The 27,597-nt window shown below is 36.9% G+C and overlaps 1 non-coding gene across 1 annotated transcript; it reads right to left on the bottom strand.

Annotated features, from left to right (window-relative positions):
- Nucleotides 1-23,499: 23,499 nt before the first annotated feature.
- LOC116899752 lies at nucleotides 23,500-23,603 on the bottom strand. The gene has a single exon (XR_004387767.1). It is a non-coding gene; the product is annotated as a U6 spliceosomal RNA (small nuclear RNA).
- Nucleotides 23,604-27,597: the final 3,994 nt, after the last annotated feature.

The raw sequence follows: 27,597 nt of genomic DNA, 5'->3' as shown, positions 1-27,597 counted from the left end.
AAGAACAGCGATATCAACCAACCAGACCACCTAGAGCTCCCAGAGACTAAACCACCAACCAGAGTACACATGGACCAACCCAGGGCTCCAGCAGGACATGTCGCAGATGATCGCCTTATTGGACATCAGTGGGATGGAAGACCCTTGATCCTGTGGAGGCCTGATGACCCAGGGCTGGGTAGTGCTAGGGCACTGAGGCAGGAGTGGGTGAGCGGGTAGGGGAGCATCCTCATAGAGGCTGGGGGAGGGAGCGCGAGAGGATGGGGGAGTTGTGGAGGATAAACCTGGAAAGGGGATAAAATTTGAAATGTAAATAAATAAACTAAAAAATAATAAAAGAAACTTAGTGTTTTCTTCGTCAATATATTTTTTTCAAGGTTCGTTCAGTTGGGACACAAAGGGATCTGGAGATGGAAGAAAGATGGTCTAACAGAGGTGGTTCTTTTGAATTTAGAAATGAATTCTTTCTCTCTTTTTGTAAATTATGTGTGTGTGTGTGGTCTCAAGGGATCAAACTTACTTCCTCAGGCTTGATGGTAGGCACCTTAACTCATGGAGCCATTCCACTAGCCCTCAGGAATGGAACTGATTTCTAAGGCTTATCTGTCCGTATCAATTTTCAAATTTATTTATTTATTTATTTATTTATTTATTTATTTATTTATTTATTTATTTTTACACTCCAGATTTTATTATCCTCCTGGTCCACCCCTGAGAGTTCCACATCCCATTACTCCTACCTGCCCCCCTCCCACATCTCCACAAAGATGTCCCCACCCCACCCCACCCCACCAGACCTCTAAACTTTCTGGGGCCTCCAGTCTCTTTTGGGTTAGGCGTATCTTCGCTGACAGAGCTCAGACCCAGTAGTCTTCTGCTGTATATGTGTTGGAGGCCTCATCTCAGCTGGGATATGCTGCCTGGTTGGTGATCCAGTGTCTAAGAGATCTCAGGGGTCCAGGTAAATTGAGACCTTCTACAGGGTCGTCCTTCTCCTTGGCTTCCTCCAGCTTTTCCCTAATTCAATCAGAGGGGTCAAGAGCTTCTGTTGGTTGGTTGGGTGCACATAGCTGCATCTGACTCAGCTGCCTGTTGGGTCTTTAGGAGAGCAGTCATGTAGGTCCCTTTTTGTGAACACCCCATAGTTTCATTTAAAAAAAATTTCCATAGGTATGTATATAATCAATATATAAAGATAGATCTTGAGAACATTCCATTCAACACATCTGTATAGCATTTTAATGGTCAGGGAGAACCTTAAGTGATAGTTCCTATTTTTTTTCTTTTTTCATCTTTATTAACTTGTATTTTCTTATTTACACTTGATTGTTATTCCTTTCCGGTTTCCGGGCCAATATCCCTAATCCCCCTCCCTCTTCTCTATAGGTGTTCCCCTTCCCATCCTCCCCCCATTACCGCCCTCCCCCCAACAATCACGTTCACTGGGGGTACAGCCTTGGCAGGACCAAGGGCTTTCCCTTCCACTGGTGCTCTTACTAGGCTATTCATTGCTACCTATGAGGTTGGGTCAGTCCATGTATAGTCTTTGGATAGTGGCTTAGTCCCTGGAAGCTCTGGTTGGTTGGCATTGTTGTTCATATGGGGGTCTCAAGCCCCTTCAGCTCTTTCAGTCCTTTCTCTGATTCCTTCAACGGGGGTCCCGTTCTCAGTTCAGTGGTTTGCTGCTGGCATTCGCCTATGTATTTGCTGTATTCTGGCTCTGTCTCTCAGGAGAGATCTTAATGAATATGCTAGTGGTTTTATTTCTGGTTTGTATACTCTTACATGGTTAAGAGCTTTAGCTGTTTTTTGCTTTTTACTGGCCTTTATCAACATTGAGACTGGCTCAGTTAAAAGGAATGAAATGAATTGCACTCATATTCAAATATATATATTATATATATTTCCACACCCCTACACCCATAAGCCATGCCCATGCCCCTAACTCTCACCTTCTGGTCTGTATTCACCTCCCAGCTCTTCCTCCTATTGCTTTCATGTTGTATGTATGCCATGACCATCCCCAACCCCAGAATACCTGTCCTATTCTGGTTTCCTGATCTATACTCTCCCACACAAATTTATATGTACATTTATTCACATTAAAATTTAGGTCTCACATATCGAGAATATGTGTTATTTGTCTGAGTCTATCTTATTTAAGTTAATATGTGTTTCATTTAATTCAATTCCCGCATAGACTGTGTTTTCATTCTCCTTTATAGCTAAATTGATTTTCTTTTTGTGTGTGCAGTATCGTTTCTTTATCTGCTTATCTGTTTGTGAACATCTAAACTGGTTCCAATTTTGCTAAGGTGTCTGGAGAAGTGCTAAACATAGATCTGCAAAAGCTTCTGTTGTAGGACATGACCTCCACTGGCTGTGTAACCAAGAGTATCATAGCATAAGAAACCTATACAGTTGGTTTTTACATTTTTATTTTTCTTGAATATTTTATGCATTTACATTTCAAATGTTATCCCCTTTCCCCCTTTCCCCCCTCTCCCATACACCCCCCCCTCGTCCTGCTTCTATGAGGACGCTCCTACTCCCACCCACCTACTCCAAACTCCTGGCATCACCAGGAGTAATTGGAAATGAGCCTTCACAAGACCAAGGGCTTCTCCTATTGAAACTGGACAATTCCATACTCTGTTACATATGTGGCTGGAGTCATGGGTCCCTCCATGTGTACTCATTGGTTGGTGGATTAGACCGTGGGAGCTCTGGTAGGGTCTGGTTAGTTGATATTGTTGCTCTTCCGGTGTTACAAACCCCTTCATCTCCTTCAGTCTTTTCTCTAACTCCTCCGTGGGGTTCCCTTGTTCAGTTCAATGGTTAACTGCAAGCATCCTCATGTGTATCAGTAAGGCTCTGGCAGAGCCTCTAAGGGGACATCGATATCTGGCTCTTGTCAGCAATAAATCACTTCCTGGCATCAGCAATAGTAATTGGGTTTGTTGGCGGCATATGGAATGGATGCCCAGGTGGGGCAGTCTCTAGGTGAACTTTTCTTCGATTGTATTTATTTATTTATCTATCTATCTATTTATTTATTTTTGAGAACATTCCACACTGACTTTGTTAGTGGCTGTAGAAATTTACACTAATACTAGAACTAAAGAAAGGTTTCTTATTTCCTCCTCGGTTCTCACCAGCTTTTGTTGTCATTGGTTTCTTGATATAAGCCGTTTTGATTGTACTTAGAAAGAATCCCAAGGTATTTTTAACTGGTATTTCCATGACTGCTAAGAATATGGGAACCGCTTTTCAATTATTCATTGTCCATTTTTTGTTCCCTCTCTTGAGAACTATCTTCAGATAACTATCTTCTGAGAACTATTCAGTTTTTTTTTTTTATTTCATTTACAGGAATGTTTGGGGTCATTGTCTAATTGTTTATTTTTTCCATTTTTAAAAATATTTTAGAAATCACTCTCTGTGTTACATATAGCTGTCAAAAATTTCTCACACCTGTAGGATACCGTTTTGCTCAGGTGACTGTGAAATGAATGTTTCAAAATCATTTTGAGATTCTGATTTCATTTCTCCCTTCCCTTTCCTCTCTTCAACCTTCCCATATAGCTCCCGAACTCTCCTTCAAATGCATGGCTTTTTCTTTAATAATTCTTGTCTTATTCTTATATGTATATACATGTATATTTCTGAATATGACCTGTTCACTCCATACGATGCTACCTGTGCGTGTGCTTTCAGAGCTGACCATTCAGTACTGGACGACAAATTATTGTGCCCTTCTCTTGGGGGACCACCTTTCTCGTTTCTAGCTTTTAACAGTTTCCTATAGCTATTCTTGTGTTTGAGGCATCAGGAGCTTTCCTCTGTCCTGATTAGTAGGTTCATCATTGGCATCCTCATTCAGTCCATATTTAGGCAGGCATCCTATTGAAACACTATGTGTATATGTTCTGACGTTTTAGAACGCACAATCTCCACAAACTCCCTGATCTTCTGGCTCTACAAAACCTTTCTGCCTACTCTTTGCAATGTTCCCTGAGCTTTAGTTGTGAGAGCACTTTGTGGATGTAGCCATTAGGACCAGGATCAACCACTCTTTATTTGGATTATCTGTGGTATTCTGTCATGGTCTCCTGCTGTTGGCAAGAGAGGTTTCCTTGATAAGAGATAAGACTGCACTCATCTGTGTAGCATATATGTTTATCTGGGTGTATAAGGACAAATGTTTAGAGATCGGTTTATTGTTAGGGGTTATGCTGGTCTCATAAGTTAGTGATTATAGATATTTCTCCAACATCCATGACTTCCCTGGCATTAATTAATTAGCTAGGATTCCTGGACTGGGCATTGTTTACCTCTTGTTGGATGTGCAAGTCTTAAGTCCAATTAGAAAGCTCTGGGTTAATGCAAAGTATACAACATATATGTTCTACTACTGGATCTCTACGGTTACCATGTTATGCTTGCCAGTGTTGTGGATCATAGAAAATATAGCTGGGTAGGATGGTTGATTATCTCCTTCCTGAGAAGCTTACATGTTGCTTTCTGGTACAATGAATGCTGGTCCCTAGGAATGGCGCTTTCAGATCAGTCCCAGCCAGGAATATCTGGGACTCATTTCTGAAGTACATGGTTTCTTTGACAATAGAGACTACCTTCTCTACAGTACTATTGCCTTAGAAAGTATCCTTCCTCTAATATTAATATTTAAAAAGGACAAAGGTCTAAAAAAGTTAGCTATCCTGATGCTACAGAATAGGTCAGAAAGACAGAAAGGAATGTGTGAAAGTGGACTAGAGAGGTAAAGAAAATTCCAATCTCTATGTGATTTTATAGGAGCCATTGTGATCTTTGAGCTCCATATCACTTTTTAAAGATATTTTTAAAAATTATTTTTAAGTGTGTGTAAGTTTGTCTTCCCGCTTTTCTGTCTGTCTTTGTGGGCATGTCAAATACATGGCAGAAGCAGACAAAGCCAGAGGAACTGAGTATATTGAAGCAGAAGTTATAGGCAGTTATAAACTTCCCAACATGAGTGCTTGAAAAAATACTCAAATCATCTCCAATAGCAACGTGTAGCCTTAATGGTGAGCCATCTCTCCAGTCACTCAGGATCTCTTTTATGTAAATCTGTGCTTATTCACAATACAAGACAATAAAACCATTTTCAAGTTTATGCTTCTGAAGATAGAATGATAATGCTATGTGAGGTCTGACATCCTTCAGTGCTTATGTGAATCTTTCAATATTTTTTCCTGATAGTGAAATGTCTTAAAACATGCTGAAGATTAAAACTGTGGTTGTCAAGAAATGGGAGCTAACTATATGCAACAAATTGAAGGCATTATTGACTAAGAGGCACCCTTGGATCAAACAGTGAATCTAATCAAATCTAGATTTTACAATTCTATTACATATGGATACTTGAACTAACCAAATTATACAGTTTGACTGGGGTTTTAAAGGAAAATCTGAATCTGTAATTATGTCACTGTTCTATGTTGGAAAAAAATCCCTCGACATGAAATGTGATTCTGTATGACATTTTAAAAATGTTTGATGAGACAGAATGCAGCATTGTTGTTGAAATATTCTCATCTCACCCATTGCTCCCCACCCTTGATGTGAAGCAGAGAACCTTATATATTGCAAGTTTATTCACTGACACTATGCCAAAGATCCTAAAAAGTAATGCATAACTCAGTTTTATATGCTGTCTCTGAGTATACAGGAACCTCTCCAAGTCAAGAAGTTGCAATTCTGATGGAGTTCCCAGTATTAGAAATTAGTAATGCCAATGGCAATCACACTTAAAGAAGTTACAATTTCAAGAAAAATTATACATATATATGTGTATGTATATATGTATTATATATGTATATGTATATATATATATATATAATTTCTAAGTAACCCATATGTTTGTACGGCTAAGGCAGAAACATGCTTGTCATTTAGTTGAAAGTGATTTCTCTGATGAGAAAACAGTGTTGGGCAAGGTACACTGTGGCACACTGCTTTCCTTTCCTTTTGTCTTTACACTACTTATATATTTTACTAAGCATAGATTACCAAGTTTCATGATTATATTTTTAAACATATTTATCATTGCACTTTATTCACCTACCATTTCTCTCCTCCCTGTCACCTCCTGTTTGTCCACTTCCTAAGCTTTAAATCATTCTTCTACACTTTTCATTGTAATATGTGTGCGTGTGTGTGTGTGAGAGAGGGAGAGAGAGAGAGAGAGAGAGAGAGAGAGAGAGAGAGAGAGGTGTGTATGTGTGTGATGTGTGTGATCTTTGTGATCTGTGTGGTCTGTATGTATTTGTGTGATGTATGTGGTGTGTGTGTACATGGGTAGTCTTGTGTGTTCATGTGTGTGTGTGTGTACTTGTGTGTGCACATTTGTGTGATGTGTACGTGTGTATGTACTTATGTATACATGTGTGTGTGCATATGTGTGTGTGCTTGTGTGTGCATACATGGATGTGTGTGTGTGCATGCATATGTGTAAATGTGGCATTGTTTCTTTCAGTTACATGAAAGCATTATGCCAAGAATTTAAATTTTACAATGTCATGAAATTATATCAATCTAAGGTAAATTGTTAAAGAAAAAACAAACCTAAAAAACCAAAGTGTATAGCATTTCCAAATTCTTCAGTGGTGGTTGAATAACATGCAGGTCTTCCTAAGTTCTTATCTCTTACAGATTCTCCAGTTGGCACTGTGTCTTGTACCTCTATTATGTAATCATTTTTGTGGCATTAGAGCTTCCATGGTATGCTGGTTGCACTGATACTTGTCATTGTCTTATAATTGCCTGGGGATGAGGCGCAATTAACATGTATAAGTCTCAACCTTAGGAGCACTCGGCTATTCTACATAGCTTAGGCTACATCATTTTAGTTTGTGAAAGTATGATAGGCAGTGTAAGCACAATAACGAAATGACTCAACCCACACTTTTATCACATTTTAATTCTGCTTTATTCATTCATTTTGTGTATCTATGTGTTGTAGCAAAAGGAAAGGAAAGAATAAGAAAGAAAGCAACAAGTCTTTCACACACAGCTAAATGATCTTCCAAGAGCTGAGTTTGTTGCATGATTAATTTATAAGTTTGTTGATTAGGCTTACTGGATGCAGTGCTAATACCACTGCCTGTTTTGGGATAACTATACAAAAGGCATAGTGCTAGGTGTGTCCTCTTTGAGAGATTGTCCATTAACAATTTCACACGCGCTATTTCACTCTCTCGGCCTCATTAGCATACAGGCTGCATAGAAATATTCAAGGTAAAGCAGAAAGCAGATTGCACAGGGACTCTTAAGCTCATTTGCACACAACAAATTTATTACCACAATGAGGATAAAAAGCAGTTTGACGGCTCCCAATCCTCACTAATTCCTTCTGCTAATTCAGAGTGTCCACAGAGAGAAATCAATGGGGTAGAATGCAGAAATGGTAGTTTGGAATAAGAGAAACGTTCAGAGTATAATGTGTGCCTTAAGTCTGTGTGCAGGCTATGGATCGCCTCTATTCTGGAATCTTGCTCATATTGTAGAAAACTGCATCTAATGATGCAGAGAAAGGTGCCTGTTCTTCAGAGTACAGACTGATTTCCATTCTGTGCATTCTGTTCCTCTCAGTAACTGAATGATACCAATTATGGGATATCAGAGAGGGAATTCAGGTGGTAAAAGGCTCAAACTATATAACACAGACTAGTATGATAAAAAACCTGTCATTTTCGAATGGAAATTTTTAAAGAATATAGAATCATGCTAAAATAGAATCCTCTTAAACTCTGAAAAGTATCTCAAAAAGACCATAAAATACAGCATTTAGGGCAGCAAAAGTACTATTGAATAACACAATTCGATTGATGACTCTCACAGATAGTTTTGTATTCAGAGGTCAATACATTTTGAAGTATATTTAAAAAGTAGAATAAGTTCTAGTTAAGTATTTGAAAGAGGTATGAGGCTGACAATAAGCTTCTGACATTCATCACTAGTCTAAAATGGCATTGGCAATCTATTGTTCTTAAAAAAAAGAAAGCATTTCACTAATTTATTAATGTGAAACATTTCATTTACTGTTTATTTGAGCGGTTACAACAACATACTTTTCTTCTTATTGATACTTTGAGGTGTATACTGCCTCTGGATGCACGTTTCTCTATTCCTAAAATATCATTTGAGCTTTTACAAATAAATAAGCTACCTGGACCACATACGTGAAATCTGTACACAATTCTACTTTAGAACGTTTGCTCCCAGCTCCAGAGTATTGTATACCTATAAGAAACATTTTCCTTCACCCCCTCCTCTAATAGAAAACTATAATAATGCTCTCTTTATTGTTGGAATAGCAACTGACAGGGACAAAGAAAATAAGGCACAGGTTTCATGTTACCAGTGTCTATGAATATATCTTTGATTCCATATGAATACGGAAGGCCTTATATCTCACCTTCGGTGTGTCTCAAAGCAAACAGTAGTTTTTCAGGCGATTTTCATGCTGTTCTTTGGTGGCTGTCCTTATAGTTTTCAGGAGTAAATCATCGCCTCTTCTGACCTTTCATTATCTTCTTTGTGCCATTTAGATTTTAGATCCTACCAAAAACTCCTATGCAAAATAAAATATAAAATTTCTCAAAGTAAGTCTATTAATTTCTTCAAGTAAGAAGTCTGTGTCCATATATTCTTCATTGCTCTCCTGTCCAGGCTTGGAATTTGGGCTTGTAATCTTTGCATAAAAAAACACTCCCCAGAAACTCTATTCAGAAGTTCAAGTAATATTTCAACTTCTCCTTTAATATTTTGCCTTTTCTATGTCTTAAAAGTACTAATGGAGAGTGTTGGTTTTGCTTTATTTTTCTTCTTTTTTTATGTTGATGTGATCAAAAAACAGAAGAAAACATTTACTTCAACTAACACTTCAAAGATACAGTTCATTGTGGAAGACAAATCAAGATAGCAGAATGTCATAGTAGCTAGTCACATCACGTTCACTATCATAAGGCACACAGTGATGAATAAGTGTACTTAGGTACCTTTCTCCCTTTTATATAGTCTTAAATCCAAGCCTAGGGAATGGTGCTGCCTAGTCAAAGTTACTTCAAGTAACTGAATCAATGTAATCCATAATAACTGTGTATTCAATAATCCTAAGCAGTTGTGCCTAGGGTTTTGTTTCCTAGGTGATCTCATATTTTATAAAATTGACAATTCATCACATTAATAATCATCACATTATCAATGTTGGTAAAAAATCTATTTCTCATTCCTTCATGACTGGATATTCTAGCATTACTTATAAAAAAAGGAATACCACATAATGGATCTTAAAATCTTATGTGCAATATGAGAATGTAAGAAAGGTTATCTGACCCACAGCCCCAACCCCACACAATGCTCATTTATTATTTGACCAACACACAATCTCAATGACCTAATAAGGTGGATGTCCTTTCTAACACTGGATTTCTGCTTTCTCTCAGCATTGCTCATAATCAACACAGATGAATTCAAGCTGAGAAAAAATATATGTAGAAAGACTAAAACTTATCTCCAAGCTCCTTTCAGAAGAAGTATTTAGTATTTAGACAATTTTATTAGTTAGAGCAAATAATATATTTAGACTTAACTTCAAACAAAATAGACCTATTCTGTGGTGACATAACTAAGTCTAATCAGAGACTACAATATTCTGAAGCATTTCTGATAAATGATATAGGTCTACTATCTAACTATGAAGGTAACAAGAGTTAGACTATTGAGGCCATGTTTTAATGAATAGCAACTACAACTGTCATCACAGCATTATGCATCAGTTCTCAAATCACAATCTGTGGACAACTTGTCTCAAAATCCAAACTATTTTCAGATAACGTTCGGTGTTACATTTCATTTTTCTTCTTTCATTCATAGCTGTTTTTCAAAGCTATAGAGTGTGTCTCAAAATATTATACATAAAACAATCTCCTCACGAAACATATTAGTAGCTATCTATGTAGCTATCTACTAGTGTTCACAAAAAGGGAATGTCTTTTTTAAAACATTTCATATGCCTCTCGTTATTTTAAATAAACTAATCAACACCTGGTCCTTGTACCAATTTATAATTATTCACAGTGTAATTTAAATTTCAGAGCTCCTCTAGGGACTAGCTAACTCTTTTGCCATTGCTATATAATATTTAAATCTGTTCCTCTGCATTTACATTTTCTTCAGTCCAATAAAGGGATTATTTCTAAGATCATGCCCCAATCAACTTCCTGCATGCTAATCTGCATCTCAGCTCCTGTTTTCCCATGACTCCATTTAAGATAATAAGTCCTGAGAGTAAGTCAAAGAAGCAGACTCAAATTATACTTACAATTCTATCTTCTGTGGGACAGTGAAAAACAAGGATAGTATCGTAGCTAGTATAAAGAACATACTATCTCATTAGGTGAAACGTTACATTTGATAATGCATTGGGGATTGATATCAACAGCACTGGTGATGGGGAACCTCAGTTGCCCACCCTAGAAGATCTTTCATACAGTAGTAGGTTTGGGAAGGTGTACTAGCTTCAGTTGGTGCTATTCTTTAGGCAGGGATCTTGGAGAAAGGGACCTGAGAAGGAGTGTTATTTTTTTCTACTTCCTGACTAGAACACAATGTGGCCATGTTTCTCAAGCCCTTGCCACTGTAACCAACCTTTCATGATGGACTTCATCTTACATCTGTGAGTCAAAATAAACCCCTTCACTTGAGTTATTTTCAATATTATTTATCTTTTTGTTTTACTACAGCAATAGGAAAAAAATGACTAAGAGAGGATACCCGGGTAGGGCTATGATGTAGGTCAGAAATTTGGGACAAATGGGATAAATGATAATATAAGAATTAAAGAAAGAATGACTTTTGTTAGGAAAAATTAATGATATGAGGAAGTCAAGTGAAACAGTCAAAGTAAGCAGATCTTGTTATTTACAGGGAATATAAATTCTTGGATACATAGAACAGAAGACATTGTTGATCACTCCAAGACAGAAGCATTAGAGAAGCAACCTCTAGAGTGGGCAGCCTTTAGATATAAAGAAGAGGGATTGTGAAACAAGACAGATTTGCAAACTTGGCACCTCAGTCCTAAATGCTCTAGTAGCAATGCAACTGAAGTATTTCCTCTCCCTAGAGCATCTTCATCATTATTTCTTTCTTTCCTTTGTCTTATCTTCTTAAACTTCTTCTTTTCTCCTCCTCTTCCTCCTCCTCCTCCTCCTCCTCCTCCTCCTCCTCCTCCTCCTCCTCCTCCTCCTCCTCCTCCTCCTCCTCCTCCTCCTCCTCCTCCTCCTCCTCCTCCTCCTCCTCCTTTCTTCAGTTTCTTATTTGCCTCATTCTGTAGACCAGACTAGATTAGAATTCAGGATGAAACCTTACCTGGCCTGCAGCTCATGGTGATCTTCCTACTTCAGTCATGTTCTGGAATTACAGGAATGAGTCATGGGTCCTAGCTTACCTGTAGTATCTTTAGTTGAGCCAATGAATGCAATCTCAGGATTAAGTCTCAAGATTGTTTAGTGTTATATCATTCTTTTATTTTCCTACTAGATAAAGGGGATAAAGCCATTGTATAATGACTTAAAACAGACCAAATATGTCTATTTATGGCATGCCTGTCCTAACTTTCCTACCCTTATTCATAGTACCTATAAAGGTGGACCACTGGGACATTTGGTTTTAGAGATCACACTGTTCTACATTATAGATACTCCTTGTCTAGAGCTTACAGCTATATGACCCATATATAATGCAGTTTGAAATATTGAAGTTTATTGTTTCAAGACACTTTATTATTCAAATGTCAAACCCCATGAAGTTTTACAAACATCATATATTGTAAGAAAAATTTATAATTATAGATTTGTATTTCGAATATTTCAAATCTCTCAATGACAATAATAAAAATGTTTGCAAAAACAAACAAAAACCTTATTCTAAACCAAAGTAGACATATAGTCCAGAAAACAAATAAATAAAAGTTATGTGACATCATAGGTTACTAGAAAATGTCTAATTAAAACACTAATTTATATTTTTCAACAATGGTTAAATGAGACATTGAGCACATAAGCTACCAGGAAATAATGTGAATAAACTTAAATTTGCATGCAACAATTATGACATACAAAATAGACAATTATTTTCCATAATTGTATTCTGGAAAAGTTGAGTTGACAATCTAATGCAAGGTGTTCACCCAAGAAAAAGTGGAAATGTGTGTCTACACAGGAACTCATACATAACTATTCACAGCACATTTCCTTTTATTTTTAAATTGAGTTCTTATTTTAGTTTAAATGCAACACAAAGAAGGTGCTAAAACTGGCATAGAAGCTTTAAAAATGAATATTCCTGATTTTTCGGATGGAAAAGGGGAAGGTATTCAAAATTCTCAACCAGAATCTCTCCAACTTGATTACAATAGATGACGTTTGTGTATGTGGTTAGAATAGCACCTCTTCATAGAAAACGTGAAGAACGTGAGGTAGTTCATAATTTTAACATCAGGAAACTGTCTAGGTAGCCATTACGCTATTCTTAGCCCCCTAGAAATAGATCAGTATGGGCGAATCTCAAAGTAATTATGCTGCGTGAAGAAGAAAACATAGATAATAACTGCATTTAAAAAATTCCATTTAAAGCAGTCAGAAAAACCTTGTCTACAATGATAGAAAGTAGGAAGTGAAAAAGAAAAATCCAGGATAGAGGCAAGAGGCAGAGTGAGGATGACAGGGCACATCTTTAAGATGTGGGATATTTGAAAATATTTTTTAACTGGCAGAAGTATGCATTATGGGTGGTGTTTTTCATGATTGAATTCTATCAGAGGTATTAGTGAGTATAAATATTGTCTGAGGACCCTGTCTTTATGTCCAGTGACTGTCTTGTGACTTGCTGCAGTCCTGTCATAAAGACACTTAATGTTGGTCATGCAGGAGTAAGCTATAGTGCTTAGATAAGAGATGAGGTTTTATCTCTGTTCTGGTCCAATCTAAGGTAGAGATAAAGACTGAAAATAACAGAATAAAGAAATGAAAGAACGTCTGGAGAAGCAAGGTCGTCAAGACAAAAGGAGAACTTCACCTGGGGATTTTCTGGCAGCAATGGAAAGGAAATAAAACCTAGAAATGTCATTTTGACCCCCATCATTTAATCACCTCTCTGTTTCTGTCTCTCTATGTCTCTATTTCTCTCTCTCTCTATCTCTCTCTCTCTCTCTCTCTCTCTCTCTCTCTCTCTCAGTGTGTGTGTGTGTTTGCATGTATCTACTTAAATTACGATTTTATTTATTTTTATTTTATGAATGTTTTCTTATATGCATATATGTGTATTATATCCTTGCCAGGCAGTCAAGATGCCAAAACGGCATCATATTGCATTGAAAATTGGAGCTGCTGTAGCCAGTAAGTGGGTGCTATGAACTGAACTGGAAGAACGGCCAGTGCTCTTAACCACCAAATGTCTCTAGTCCTTTATCTTTCATTCTTTTTATTTCCTATTAAATTCTTTAAGACAAAATAGGAAATCTGGATCATTATAAATAAAACCTTTCACCTAATTTTGACAAAAAAATCCACAAAACATCATCATCATCAGAAAAAGACATATGCATAGTAAGGACATTAAAAGATTCCCTACACTTTTATCAAGGTCTACTGCTATTTTTCTTCCTTCTCCACTGTTCTTTTTTCCAAAGACTTTTAATGACTCCTTGGGATACAATCTCCAAAGCTTTGTGGAATACATATTGATTCTCCTTCTCTTTAATGACAAATTAAACATTCTACAGCTATGCAGTATAGCTCTTTCACATGTCATATAAGTTTGCTATAGGCAAACACCCTTTCCTCTCACTTCAGTTTATTAGAGATTGTATGCATTAGTCTATAAGGCAACACGTTACTTCTTTGAGTTACTTTCTGCTGGCCTCTGGTTGTTTATTAGTTCTTAGATGATTTATGTATTTCCAATGTTCAGGTGCCTTGAAGGTAAGATGAATAGGGGTGTTTTTATAGTAATATTTGAAAAATAGTTCAAGGCTTGAAAAAGCAAAGCTTATTAGGTAGTCAAAATTAAAATGAATGTTTCCTTTGCCACTCTGTTTTTATGAGACAGAACAATAGTCAGGAAGAGAAGGTTTCTGATAAATGTTTCTTTTTGTTTTTCTCTATCCACAGAACATCAATGTCAAATATGAATACTAAGTCATTTACCATAGATAGTTGTGTATTTTTTTCAGAAGTTTATTTTGAAAGGGACAACACTAAACTATAGTATAGAAATCCTGAGTGTCTAGACTTCTTAAGTATCAAAGACAAATTCTATTCAACATAACAGGCAAGATTTCCCATGGAGTTTCTTCATGGAGACATAGAAAACTCCCACTATTCCTTTATACAAAAACCTATCTTATTGGATTTTTATTTACATTTCAAATGAAAATCTATTTTAATATCATCATAAATGAACTTAAATAAATATGCTTTTATGTGCCCCTGTTTTTACTAATCTTAAAGTTATTTGATAATGTAAAAATACCTGTCCATGTCTATGGTTTTAAGGAAAGGAATTTCTACTCTGAGACATAGAACAGTAATAACCAAATACCTCCTAGCAATCATAAGACATACTTCTGAATACATTGTAGTTGTTTGCTTGTTACTAATATTCCATGCCTTATCAGTTCTGTCCTTGAAATATTAGTTTTCCATTACACTTAAATACCTACCAAGAAGTTTATGATATTCAGGATGTGCATAAGAACTATTTATGTAAGGTCATGTATGGCTTATTTAAGCTTCTGTGAATTTATCTTGCCATAAAATAAAAAAATTAAAAAGAGCTTGAGGGTAAAATATTCTTATTTGGAATGATAAAACATTATACTTTCTGGCTGGGCTATTCATAGACAATGTCTGACAAGAGGAATGCCAAGTATCACTAAGTAGCCGAGAAGTGTTCTGGAAAGGACTGAGGTCAAATATGAGCAACGATGCACCTTATTACTCTCCATAATAGATTCAGCTTCTAATGTTGGTTCATAACCTATATGAGGTGATTAAAATAGCCATTCAGGCAATCAGCTCAAGTTCTGATGAGGTGTGCAGGGGCAATGAGGAAAGAGGTAAAGAATAGGGTCATGGTTGGGCCCCAATGATGTAGAGAACCATGGACTGAAAGTACCTGAGTGCCAAACCGGCACATGGGAGAAGAGAAGTCAGGGTCGCAAAGAATCCAAACTATGAGGGATTTTTGCTGTGGGTGTAGAGGGTATGCTCAAGCGACACTTTACTCGGAATGATGAGAAAAAATGGCAAGAACATCACAAGATGAGCTAAAAAGGAGAGGAACCAAAAAAAGCCATCTGGGAAAAATCATACATCACCAAACAAAAGAGATGCAACAAAACAGAAACAGACTTTGTTTTGTTTCCCGTATTGAGGAGACTTGCTATGTCTATTCTTGGGTTTAAAAAAATTCAATGAGACAAAGGGCGATGCTATAGGGATGAGATGAAGTCTACGCGCTAATACATGAAAACTTTGGGAAGAGTCTTGCTCCAGTCCCACATGCAAGGTTTTGCTGGATACAGGAGAGGCAGCCGCACATCATTCCCAAGTGAATAAAGGAGTTGGAAAGATAATAACAAATAAACTACCTTTAAAGGTCAGAAAGGCCTGATGAGTTAACCACCTTAGTGATCTAAGAAATTCATTGTCCTGGGAAGCATCAGAAAGCACTTGGTAAGGGATTGGGCTTCCAAAGAACTTGAAATGTCTCAGGAGCTGACTTTGTTCGTGAAGACGGGCTGTGGCTGTGGGGATTTACTGAGAATATTTGGCATATGAAGAAATGACATTATAGAAGAGCAGGGTTTCCGTGTCTTCTGCATGCTCAGTGGGTGATCCAGGTAAAGGAGAGATGATATAGTAAAGTTATATCAGCTCAAAGCAACTGCAGTAGAAGAAATAAGGCAGTAATGTACAGGACTCTAGGGAGAATGTGCTTTATGTTTCATAGTTGGGTAACAATGTAATTTATCATCCAAAGTGGGGCATATTTGAGAGCAAAAGAAAGCTCAGACTAAACACAGTGTTTGGGAAATCAGAATAAATTGTTCTGTCAATAGGCAACTCATGATAAATGGTCAGTTTGTTCACAGTGACGAAAACGAATTTTTTAAAGACCACACCAATTGGGGTAAAATGTCTAGTAAATGGTCAAAATCTATGTGGCGTTGGAAAAAAAGGTGGGAGTAAGAGACTAAAAATCCCAGAAGTACAGAATAGGATTCAGCCGGTTAGATTCCAGAAGCTTAATAGATACTGTGACTCTGGTTAATGAGACAATTTACTGTTGCTGGAATGCTGAAGAGGGAGAACTCATTGAGGATCAGAAGGTTACAGTGGTCTAAGGTTAAAATGGGGATGTTTATTTTTCCACACATTTAAAATTGTCACAGAAGGTAGTGGATGAACGGTGGAGAGTTTGGAAGCCAGAGGCTATAGTGCTCAAAGATGGCAATAGAATGAGCTTAAGAGGGTCAGTCAGTAGCAAGGATGGGGTGTGGGTGATGTGACACTTGGTCAAGATAGCTTTATAAGAGGGCACAAGAGGTTTGGTAATGGCTATTAAGGAAATGAATATATCTGCCTGCCCGGGCTTCACGTCATTAAGTGTTTGAATCATCCTTGATCCCATCTACACTCCACACCTTTGATTATAATTTTACTTTCAGTACTCACACGGAAAGAATTAACTTTGTACTAATAACACAATCAGTTTTTACATGTCTTTGCAATCTTTATTTTAAATTATTAACCTAGCCTTCTCATTATAATCACAAATTTTAAATTTCTGATTATAATTGCATTTCTCCCTTCCTTTACTTCCTCACAACTCCGCCATGTACTCTTTTTTATTCTCTTTCAAATTCATGGGCTCTCTTTTCATTAGTTATTGTTACGTACAAATATAGACGTATCATGTATTCCGAGTATAACCTGCTCTGTCTATTTAATAGTACTTGTATTTATGTGTAGAGGGCAAACGATGTGGGATTGGATAAGTACTTGGTGTGCTCATTCCTAGGGAAGGCTACATCTCCCAAGTTAGCATTTGTTAGTTGCCTGTGGCTGTTAGGCTTTTCCTTGCCCTCACCGCTATATCTATTGGAGTCATCTTTGAGCATCTCATGTTGCTGAGATTTTATTGGTATAGTTTCAGACATTACTTAGAGTCACAATAGCACAACAATTTCCCCGATCTTCTGGCTTTTTCAAACTTTCTCCCCCTTTGGCAATATAGCCTGAGCTTTGGCTGGGCTTGTTATATTGTAGGTGTATCCACTGGAACTGGGCTACTCAACTCTACATTTGGAATCTATGTGTTTTCTGTAGTCGTCTTCATCTCTTGTGAAGAGAGGTTTCCTTGATGGGTGTGGAAGACTACTACCATCTGTGGGGATAAGGACAAATATTTACATCGTAATGATTACAAATTCTACTCTAACAACCATAACATCACTAGGACTGAGTAGTTATGTAGGGAAAAGAGGGCTATTCATATTTGGCACTGGGGTTTTTATTAGATGGTGTTTGGCTCTTGGAAAGAGCATTGCCAGGACAGATGAGAATGTTCACTAAAAGTATATATGTATCTTTATACATGAAATGATATGTATTATACATTTTAAGGCAAGTATATGATTGTATGTTTCTTTTTGGCTTTTTTAGACATCCTTATTGCTATTCAACCTATCTAGCCCCTGATGTATATACCTTCATTCCCACTCCATAAAGGGTTTGCCATTCCAATTTTTCTAATCCCATCACTCATATCTACTACACCCCTCTAAACTCCCCAATTGCCCTATCTTGAAAATGCTCCTATTTCACATGCCTGGTTTCTGCAATTCCTCCAGACCATGCACTTACACCTCAAGGTTTGAGATTGCCATTTCCCAAGAGAGAGAATATAAGACATTTGTCTTTCTGGATCTGGTTTACCACAATCAATGTGATCTTCTCTGCACATTTCACTATTTCATTCTTTTCTTTTAATATTCTTTTCCATAATATTATGGAATATTATGAATGATATTCATAGGACATATGTACCACATTTCCATTATCCATTCATTAGTCAAAAGATTTCTAGTTTTTAGGTTCCACTTTCCAGTTACTGACTGGAAATCAATGAAAGTGTCTAAACATATATATGTGGGACATAATGTCAATCCCTTTGAAAATATGCCAAGGGGTATTATACCTGGGTCATAATTAGCCCTGAGAATATTTAAAAACCAAAACTAAATCTGCCATATGACCTAGCTGTATCACTATCTCAGTTTTTATTTTGATTAAGAATATTTCTTTTTAAAATGACAGTTTACAAGTAAGTAAGCAAGTAAGCACAAAATGTCCTGTTACAGCAGAGTCATAGTCTACGAAGTGGAAAAAGGACAAAGGGAGTTGCCACATTTCAGAATTGTTTTGGAGATCTCCCTCAGTTAATTCTATTATTTATAAGTTTAAGCAGCAAAGGGAGTTTTAAAGGAATGAGTTGTATTCAGAGCATCTGTGTTGATGCTTTCCCTCTCTGCTATCTATACCTTCCATCTCTGATTTTAAATAAGAAATTGTATAAATGAGCAACTTTCATATTTAGTTCCTTTCTATCATTCATGATATGAATGGTTATCATTTATAAATGTTAGGGTAAACCCCTAATTGGATTTTAGCAAGGAAAATCATTTGACAAAGTAGTACTCACACTTTTTCAGGATGATGATTTAATTGCATTAAAATCAAAACATGCCATTGGCCCAAGTCCTTTTTTTTTTTTTTAGCAAACTTTAGCAATTTTGATTGTATAAAATGGCATAACTCAATGTCAACCAAATAAACTAGTTTTAAAGCAACTATATAAAATTTAATCTCGGGTTGATTATATCAAGTTATTCAGAAGATATCAAACTATAGCATAACCAATGTAACCAAAATATTATCTTACCATTTATCAGGTATGATAGTATTATTAATTACTGTAAAAAATAGACTATAAGAAATCTCTTCTTGTCACTTACATTTCCTCTTAGATGGGATCCTTGATGATAATATTGGCTCCATCCTTTCTTCTTTACTCTGAAGCTTTGCAGCATAATTGAAAATTAATTTAATTCTTTCAACCTTTCATCAGGGAACAACATTCAGCCCCCAGATCTGCCACATTTACCTAGTCTTTCTACATTTATTCTGCAAACTCTGCCAACATACATGGTTCTGCATATATAATCAGCAACATGAATAAAATTTATAAAGATTATATTATATAATCTTAAAGATGAAAGATAGCTAACTTTAAATTATTGCTTCGAGTTTTGCTAAAAGTTTCTGCGGTCTTTAACTTCGTGAATGTGTATTTGACCCCCCAAAAATTAAAGAATGGTTTGAAGACCTTCAAAATATCTGAGCAATTAAACAAGATGACTTAAAGTACTCAGCAATATTTGCATGTACATGAAGAATTCAGTGAACTCTGTTCTCATGGTTGACAATCTTTTGTCTAAACAGGAGTCCAGTCAACTGATATTTCTCTATTAGTCTTTTCTCATACTATGAGTCTTTATTTCTAACCTCCCTGGCATGGCCCCCACTGATCTCTGCTTCTTGAATTTAAGGTCTGAGTGTATTATCATGCCCTTAAGCATGCTCTGAATCTAGTGACTTCCATATAGTGGGCAGTGCATGACAGTGAAGGGATGCCCCTTATGAAATTAGGTTGTAGAATTCTGTGGGTTTTGTCCTTTGTGTTTTCTTATACAGTCTCAGTTGCTCACTCTGATGAAGGCAGCTATGATTGAGCAGTCTAACCCATGGAAATCTCTATATTAACAAAAGGAAGACAGCTCAGAGGAATTGCAGTTCTTCATGCTACACTTCATAAGGAACTGAATGTGCCATTAATGACATCTGTAAATTAAAGCCCATGATGATACTCGGACTTTGCACCCATAGAACAAAATATCCAATAAATATGGTTCTGGTCAATATACTTGGTTGTAAAATTAACTACATCTGGAATTACATAAAAACCAAAATTCGGGGGTTTTTTTTTGAAATTTTATTTTTTATTAGATATATTTCTTTATTTACATTTCATATGTTATTCCCTTTCCTGGTTTCCTGTCTGTAAAACCCCCCATGTCCCCTCTCCATATGGGTGTTACCCCATAACCATCCCCCCTTCCGGCAACCCAACCGACATTCCCCTGCACTGGGGTTCCAACCTTAGCAAGACCAAGGTCTTCCCCTTCCCCTGCTGCCCCAATAACGCTATTGTCTGCTACAAATGCAGGTGGAGCCATGGGTCAGTCCATGTAGAGTCTTTGGGTAGTGGCTTAGTCCCTGAAAGCTCTGGTTGGTTGGCATTGTTGTTCATATGGGGCCTTCAGCCCCTTCAAGCTCTTCCAATCCTTTCTCTAATTCCCCCAAAGGGGGTCCTATTCTCATTTCAGTGGTTTACTGTTAGCATTCACCTCTGTATTTGACATGCTATGGATGTGTCTCTCAGGAGAGATTTATATCAAGTCTCTTTCAGCATGCACTTTTTTAGTTTTATCAATCTTATCTAGTTTTGGTGGCTGTATATATATATGGACCACATGTGGGTCAGGCTATGAATGGCTGTTTCTTCAGTCTCAGCTCTAAACTTTGCCTCCATATCCCCTCATATGAATATTTTTGTTCCACCCATTTTAAGGAGTGGCAGCATCCTCATTTTGGTCAGCCATCTTGAGCTTCCTGTGGTCTGTGGATTACAACTTGGGTAATTTGAGCTTTTGGGCTAATATTCACTTATCAGTGAGTGCTTACCAAGTGTGCTTTTCTGTGATTGAGTAACCTCACTCAGGATGATATTTTCTAGTTCATTCCATTCGCCTATGTATTTCATGAAGTCATTGCTTTTGATAGCTGAGTAGTATTCCATTGTGTAGATGTACCACATTTTTTTACTCCATTCCTCTGTTGAAGGGCATCTGGGTTCTTTTCAACTTCTGACTATTATAAATAAGGCTGCTCTGAACATAGTGGAGCACATGTCTTTGTTATATGTTGGAGCATCTTTTGGGTATATGCCCAAGAGAGGTATAGTTGGGTCCTTAGGTAGTGAAATGTCAAATTTTCTGAGGAATCTCCAGACTGATTTCCAGAGTGGTTGTACCAGTTTGCAATCCCACCAACAGTGGAGGAGTGTTCCTCTTTCTCCACATCCTCTCCAGCATCTGCTGTCACCTGAGTTTTTGATCTTAGTTATTCTGACTGGTGTGAGGTGGAATCTCAGAGTTGTTTTGATTTGCATTTCTGTGATGACTAAGGATGTTGAACATTTCTTTAGGTACTTCTCAGCCACTAGATATTCCTCAGCTGAAAATTCTTTGTTTCACTCTTTACTCCATTTTTAATAGGGTTATTTGGCTCTCTGGAGTCTATCTTCTTGTGTACTTTGTATATTTTGGATATTAGCCCTCTATTCAATGTAGGATTGGTAAAGATCTTTTCCCAGTCTGTTAGTTGCTATTTTGTCCTAATGACAGTGTCTTTTACCTTACAGAAAATTTGCAGTTTTATGAGGTCCCATTTCTTGATTCTTGATCTTAGAGCATTAGCCATTGATGTTTTTCAGGAAATTTTCCCCAGTGCCCATGTGTTCAAGACTCTTTCCCATGCACTTCTCTATTAGTTTGAGTGTATCTATTTTGATTTGGAGGGCCTCGATCCACTTGGACTTATGCTTTGTACAGGGTAATACAAATGAATCCATTTGCATTCTTCTACATGCTGACTTCCAGTTGAACCAGCACCATTTGTTGAAAAGGCTGTCTTTCTTCCATTGGATGGTTTTAGCTCCTTTGTCAAAGATCAAGTGACCATAGGTGTATGCGTTCATTTCTGGGTCTTCAATTCTGTTTCACTGATCGATCTGCTGTCTCTGTACCAATACCATGCAGATTTTATGACTATTCATCTGTAATACTGCTTGAGGTCAGGGATGGTGATTCCCCCAGAAGTTCTTTTATTGTTCAGGATAGTTTTCGCTATCCTGGATTTTTTGTTATTCCAAATGAATTTGCAAGTTGCTCTTTCTATCTCTATAAAAAATTGAGTAGGAATTTTGTTGGGGATTGCATGAATCTGTAGATTGCTTTTGGCAAAATGGCCATTTTTTACTATGTTGATCCTGCTAGTCCATGAGCATGGAAGATCTTCCCATCTTCTAAGATCTTCTTCAATTTCTTTTTTCAGAGACTTGAAGTTCTTGTCATACAGATCTTTCACTTGCTTGGTTAATGTCCCACCAAGATATTTTATATTATTTGGGAATATTGTGAAGGATGTCATTTCCCTAATTTCTTTCTCAGTCTCTTTATCCTTTGAGTAGAGGAAGGCTACTGATTTATTTGAGTTAATTTTATACCCAGCCTCATTGCTGAAGTTGTTTATTAGTCTTAGTAGTTCTCCAGTGGAACTTTTGGAGTCATTTAAGTATACTATCATATCTTCTGCATATACTGATACTTTGACTTCTTCCTTTCCAATGTGTAACCCTTTGACCTCCTTTCATTGTCTGATTGCTATGGGTAGGACTTTGAATATTATATTGAATAAGTGAGGAGAGAGTGAGCAGCCTTGTCTAGTCCCTGATTTTAGTGGGATTGTTTCAAGTTTTTCTCCATTTAGTTTGATATTAGCTACTGGTTTGCTGTATATGGCTTTTACTTTGTTTAAGTATGGGCCTTGAATTCCTGATCTTTCCAGGACTTTTATCATGAAGGGGTGTTGAATTTTGTCAAATGCTTTCACAGAATCTAATGAAATGATCATGTGCTTCTTATCTTTGAGTTTGTTTATATGTTGGATTACGTTGATGGATTTTCGTATAATAAACCATCCCTGCATCCCTGGGATGAAGCCTACTTGGTCATGATAGATGATCGTTTTGACATGTTCTTAGATTTGGTTTGCAAGAATTTATTTTATTGAGTATTTTTGCCTCAGTATTCTAAAGGAGTTATGAGGTTGTTTAGATGGTTTATTTGTTCCTGATACAACTTTGGTACCTGATATCTGACTAGAAAATTTTCCATTTCTTCCAAGTTTTGCAGTTTTGATGAATATAGGCTTTTGATCTGATGATTTTCTGTTATGTCTCCCTTTTCATTTCTGATTTTGTTTATTTGTTTACACTATCTATGACCTCTGGTTTGTCTGGCTCAGGGACTATCTTGTTGATAATCTTGTCACTTCCTGTTATTTTCATTGTTAGAGTTGGAATTATGTTTGTATGTATCTCTTTTGGTTTCATTGCAAAGAAATTATATTCTTAATTTTTGTACTACCTAGTTTCTCCCCTTGTTTTGAGTTTTCCATCTATTTTCCTCTGTAGGGCTGGATTTTAAAAAATATGGAACGTTTCACTAATGTACGTGTCATCCTTGCGCAGGGGCCAATCTAATCTCTGTATCGTTCCAATTTTAGTATATGTGCTGCCAGAGCAAGCACTGGATTTTTATTCTTAATTAAATCATTTGAGGTAGGAAGACTGACTTCTAATTCAAGTCTTTGAGGTGGACAATCCACCATTAATCTAGGTCACACCTTTGCCTGGAAACCTATAAAAAGGACGGAAGCTTGTCTCTCTACCTGCTTGCTCTGTCTCTCATCTCACTAGAAGTCCATCTCTTCACTGGCATTAAAGCCTTTTTTTTAGATTCCAGCATATACTGAAGACACAGTGAGACAACCAGCCTTAATGACTGGACAACTACTGGATTCTGAGACCTTCAATTAGTAGATAGTTAAACTAGCTAGTACACACCCTGTGATCATTCTGATAAATGCTCTGATAAATGACAAGTGTGTGTGTGTGTGTGTGTGTGTACATGTGTGTCTGTCTGTCTGCCTGTCTGTCTGTCTAAATCCATGTATTTATATATGTAAATCCTATAAGTACAATAAGTCTTGTTCCTCTATAGAACCTTGTCTAATACAATAGCTTAAGGAAGAAAGGACTTAATGTCATGGTTTCAGAAGCTTTAGTCATAGTCTGCAGTTCCTCTTTCTGGATTGATGGTAAAAGAGACCTATGGACCTCATGGTGCACAGGAAGCAGGTACATTTAATTTTAGGCAGCACTCTAGATACTCTAATCAAAATATTTTTTCCTTACTTGCAGTCTAATCATAGTTAATACATCATTCCAATACTCAATATTAAGAGAATGTTGCTTTTAATTATTGTGACAGAATGTTGCAAAATTCTAAAGAATTTTTAAAAACGATTTATACTGCTGTTATAAAAGAAAGTAAAACTGAAAACAAATCAAATCAAATAAAGTTAATTTTATTCAAGCAGATATAGTTATAAAGGTAATATTTTCAAATTCCCCTCATATATGCATATTCAAGCATTAGATATCAAAGTATACTTTCACTTAATAAAGCAAATACTTGAATAGAGAAACATGTTAATTTTAACTTTTTCCATATCATACATTTTGTTTAATATCAATCCTCATTCACTCCTTTAACGGCTTATGTACACATTTAAGAATTGTTTATATGTTTTAAATTTGTGGTGAATTATAAGTAAAGCTTTCAAACAATAGGAAATAGTCATTCTACAATTTTGGCTTTGAAAAGGTCCTTCCAAATATCACATATTTGGATGGATTTCAATATTGTACTAAGTGAAACATATTAATAAGCAATTTGGCAAAGAAGGACCAAGGAGTGTGTGCTTTACTATGCCTGATGATGTTCTGCTTGGCTCCCTTAGCTTAAGGAAAGACATTTCAATGGGAATTGTTTAATAATTTAGTAAGAGATAGAGATATTTTGGAAAGAACACTGAGAAGCTGAGCATTTAATGGCTGGCAAGGAACATGGGAATGAGAACAGCTTGCAGAATGGAGACTATAAATAAAAAATAAGAGAGATTTCTAGACTGCCTCAATAACTGAATAAACTCAAACCATCACATGGCGTCAGAATTAATTTGATCTATTTTTTAAGGGGAAAAGTAGAGAGTTAAAAAATAAGTGAGCTCGGATTTCTGTAGAAATGTATGATTTAGATAAGGGAGAGGATTTTTTCCTCAAACCTTCAAGTGATGTCAGGTATGGCTAAAGACACTTCTCTGCACCCCGGGCAGAATTGTTGACTCCAGTGGCTATGTCCACCAAGTGCACATTCAGAAAGCTGCTCAGAACTTCACTATGCAGTAAGCCAAATCCAATTTTTCAGGCCAAATAAACTTTCACTATGCCCAGAATTATGCAAATGTGTTTGCTACATTGATCTAATTAATCAGATGCAGATATTCTCCAAATTAGGAATGAGGTGCTTTACTATATAAATTTGGCTGTGAAGCACAGTTACTGTTTTAGAGTTGGAGAAATGTTCTCAGATCAGAGATGTGATTGGTATGAAAATTAAGCATTGTCCAGCCTTAAGCTCTTGAAGCCCATTCCTACTGCCAGGCTACTTCTAGCAAGACCATACCTCCTAAACTTACCCAAACACTACTAGACCGTCAGCTATGAAGCCATTATTCAATTTCCCTACACTTTGTGGGACAAATATCATTCAAACCATTACACCACAGTTTCTACTCTAAGGCCTCAGAGAGCAAATAGGCTTCCTCTCGGTAAATCTGGAGGCTAGAGAGTCTTGTTCAGTAAGGTCTTAAAATATTCTGTAGAATAAAATAGAAGGTTTATTTGTAAAGTAAATATTTTGTTTACTTTTGAGACTGTGTTTTAATTACAAACTTTCTCTTTCTTCCTTCCAAACTTTCCTATATACCTCTACCCACTGCTCTCCTTTAAATTCATGGCCCCTTTCTTCAGCAGTTTTCTTGTATGTATGACACTTTCTTCTCTCCTCTACAGGCATTTCATGCACCTGATAAACAGACATACATGCTAGGCAAACTCCCATAACACATTAAATAAATAAACTTAAGATACTATAAACACATAAATATGCTTAATGAGATATTATTTATTTCAAGATATTTTAATTATACATTATTTTTATTAACTTTCAAGAATAAAGTTCATGTATAAACCAGTATATATATACATACATATACATACATATATACATACATATATAAATATTGAATATTCTGCACATGTGTATGCAGGTATGCATATTGATCTATCACTATTATTGATATATACATATGACTGACGTTTAGTGAGGAAGTGAGCCTTTTAATCAGTGTGTGCTCACTAAAAGAAATAATGCTTATGAGACACTTCTGCAGCAAGAAAAGCAAGCAAATTCTTTCAGGCAGTTGATACGGAAGGAAAAGAATGCTACAATGCTTCAAAATCACAATGACTTTTGTTATGGCAGAAACAAAGCTAGTAATTCTACACAGATGGGTGGCAGCTCTGGAGAATTTGAATGAGGATGGGTGAGGAGAGGCCATTGTGCTCCATAAAACGACACATTGCACACTTGTGCCTGAGGGTACTTTTGTTGATGATGTTGCAGGATATAACTACCTTCCATATGTTTGCGCTGACATAATCGGGTCTCCCTACAGGCCATGTCAGGGAGAAAGCTCTTCTGGAGCAATGCCCATCATACAGTAAGTATCATACCTTCCATGAGATTACAAGGGATTCCTTGATATTGGAAGGGACCATCACTGTCACCACCTATAAAAATATCCTGAAAGAAAGTGGAAGACACAAGCACAAAAATGGAAGACACAATCCATGACAGTATTGACTCCAATGAGAAATAAGTGTAGGCAAAAATAAATAATAACATGACAATATTAAGAAACATTGGATCTGAAGAGAGAGCTGGCACAGACAAGAAACATCTCATTTGCATTTACTATTTTTCCCTCCTTATGCTCTTAATGCATCTGTGTTCTCTCCCACACATCTCAAACCTACCTGCCTCCCCACCCTGACATTCCCCTACACTGTGGGGGTCGAGAATTGGCAGAATCAAGGGCTTCTCCTCCCATTGGTACCCAAGAAGACCATACTCTACCATATATGCAGTTGGAGCCATGGGTCTGTCCATGTGTATTCTTTTGATGGTGGTTTAGTACCTGGGAGCTCTGGTTGGGTTGGTATTGTTCTTAGGGGATTGCAAGCCCCTTCACCTCCTTCAATCCTTTCTTTAATTCCTCCAATGGGAACCCCATTCTCAGTTCAATGGTTGGTTGCAAGCACTGCCTCTGTGTTTGTCATGCTCTGGCAGAGCCTCTCAGGAGACAGCGATATCATGCTCCTTTCAGCACGCACTTTTTGGCATCAGCGATATTGTCTGGGTTTGGTGACTGTGTAGGCATCTTTGCTCTTCATCATCACATCTTTAGAACAAACCTTAGCTTACCAAAGAAGTAAGCACTACCATCTTGTCATTACAGAGAGTCAGACGCATTTGCTGAACTGATCTATTTCAGCACTCCTGCCCCTACCGTCCCTTCACTCCATATGGAGAGATGTATTCCATAGGTGTTCAGT

This window comes from Rattus rattus, chromosome 4 (assembly GCF_011064425.1).
Source record: "Rattus rattus isolate New Zealand chromosome 4, Rrattus_CSIRO_v1, whole genome shotgun sequence".
NCBI classification, from domain to species: domain Eukaryota; kingdom Metazoa; phylum Chordata; class Mammalia; order Rodentia; family Muridae; genus Rattus; species Rattus rattus.
The sequence above is the reverse complement of the archived record's forward strand: the minus strand, read 5'-3'. Positions and strand labels throughout refer to the sequence as shown.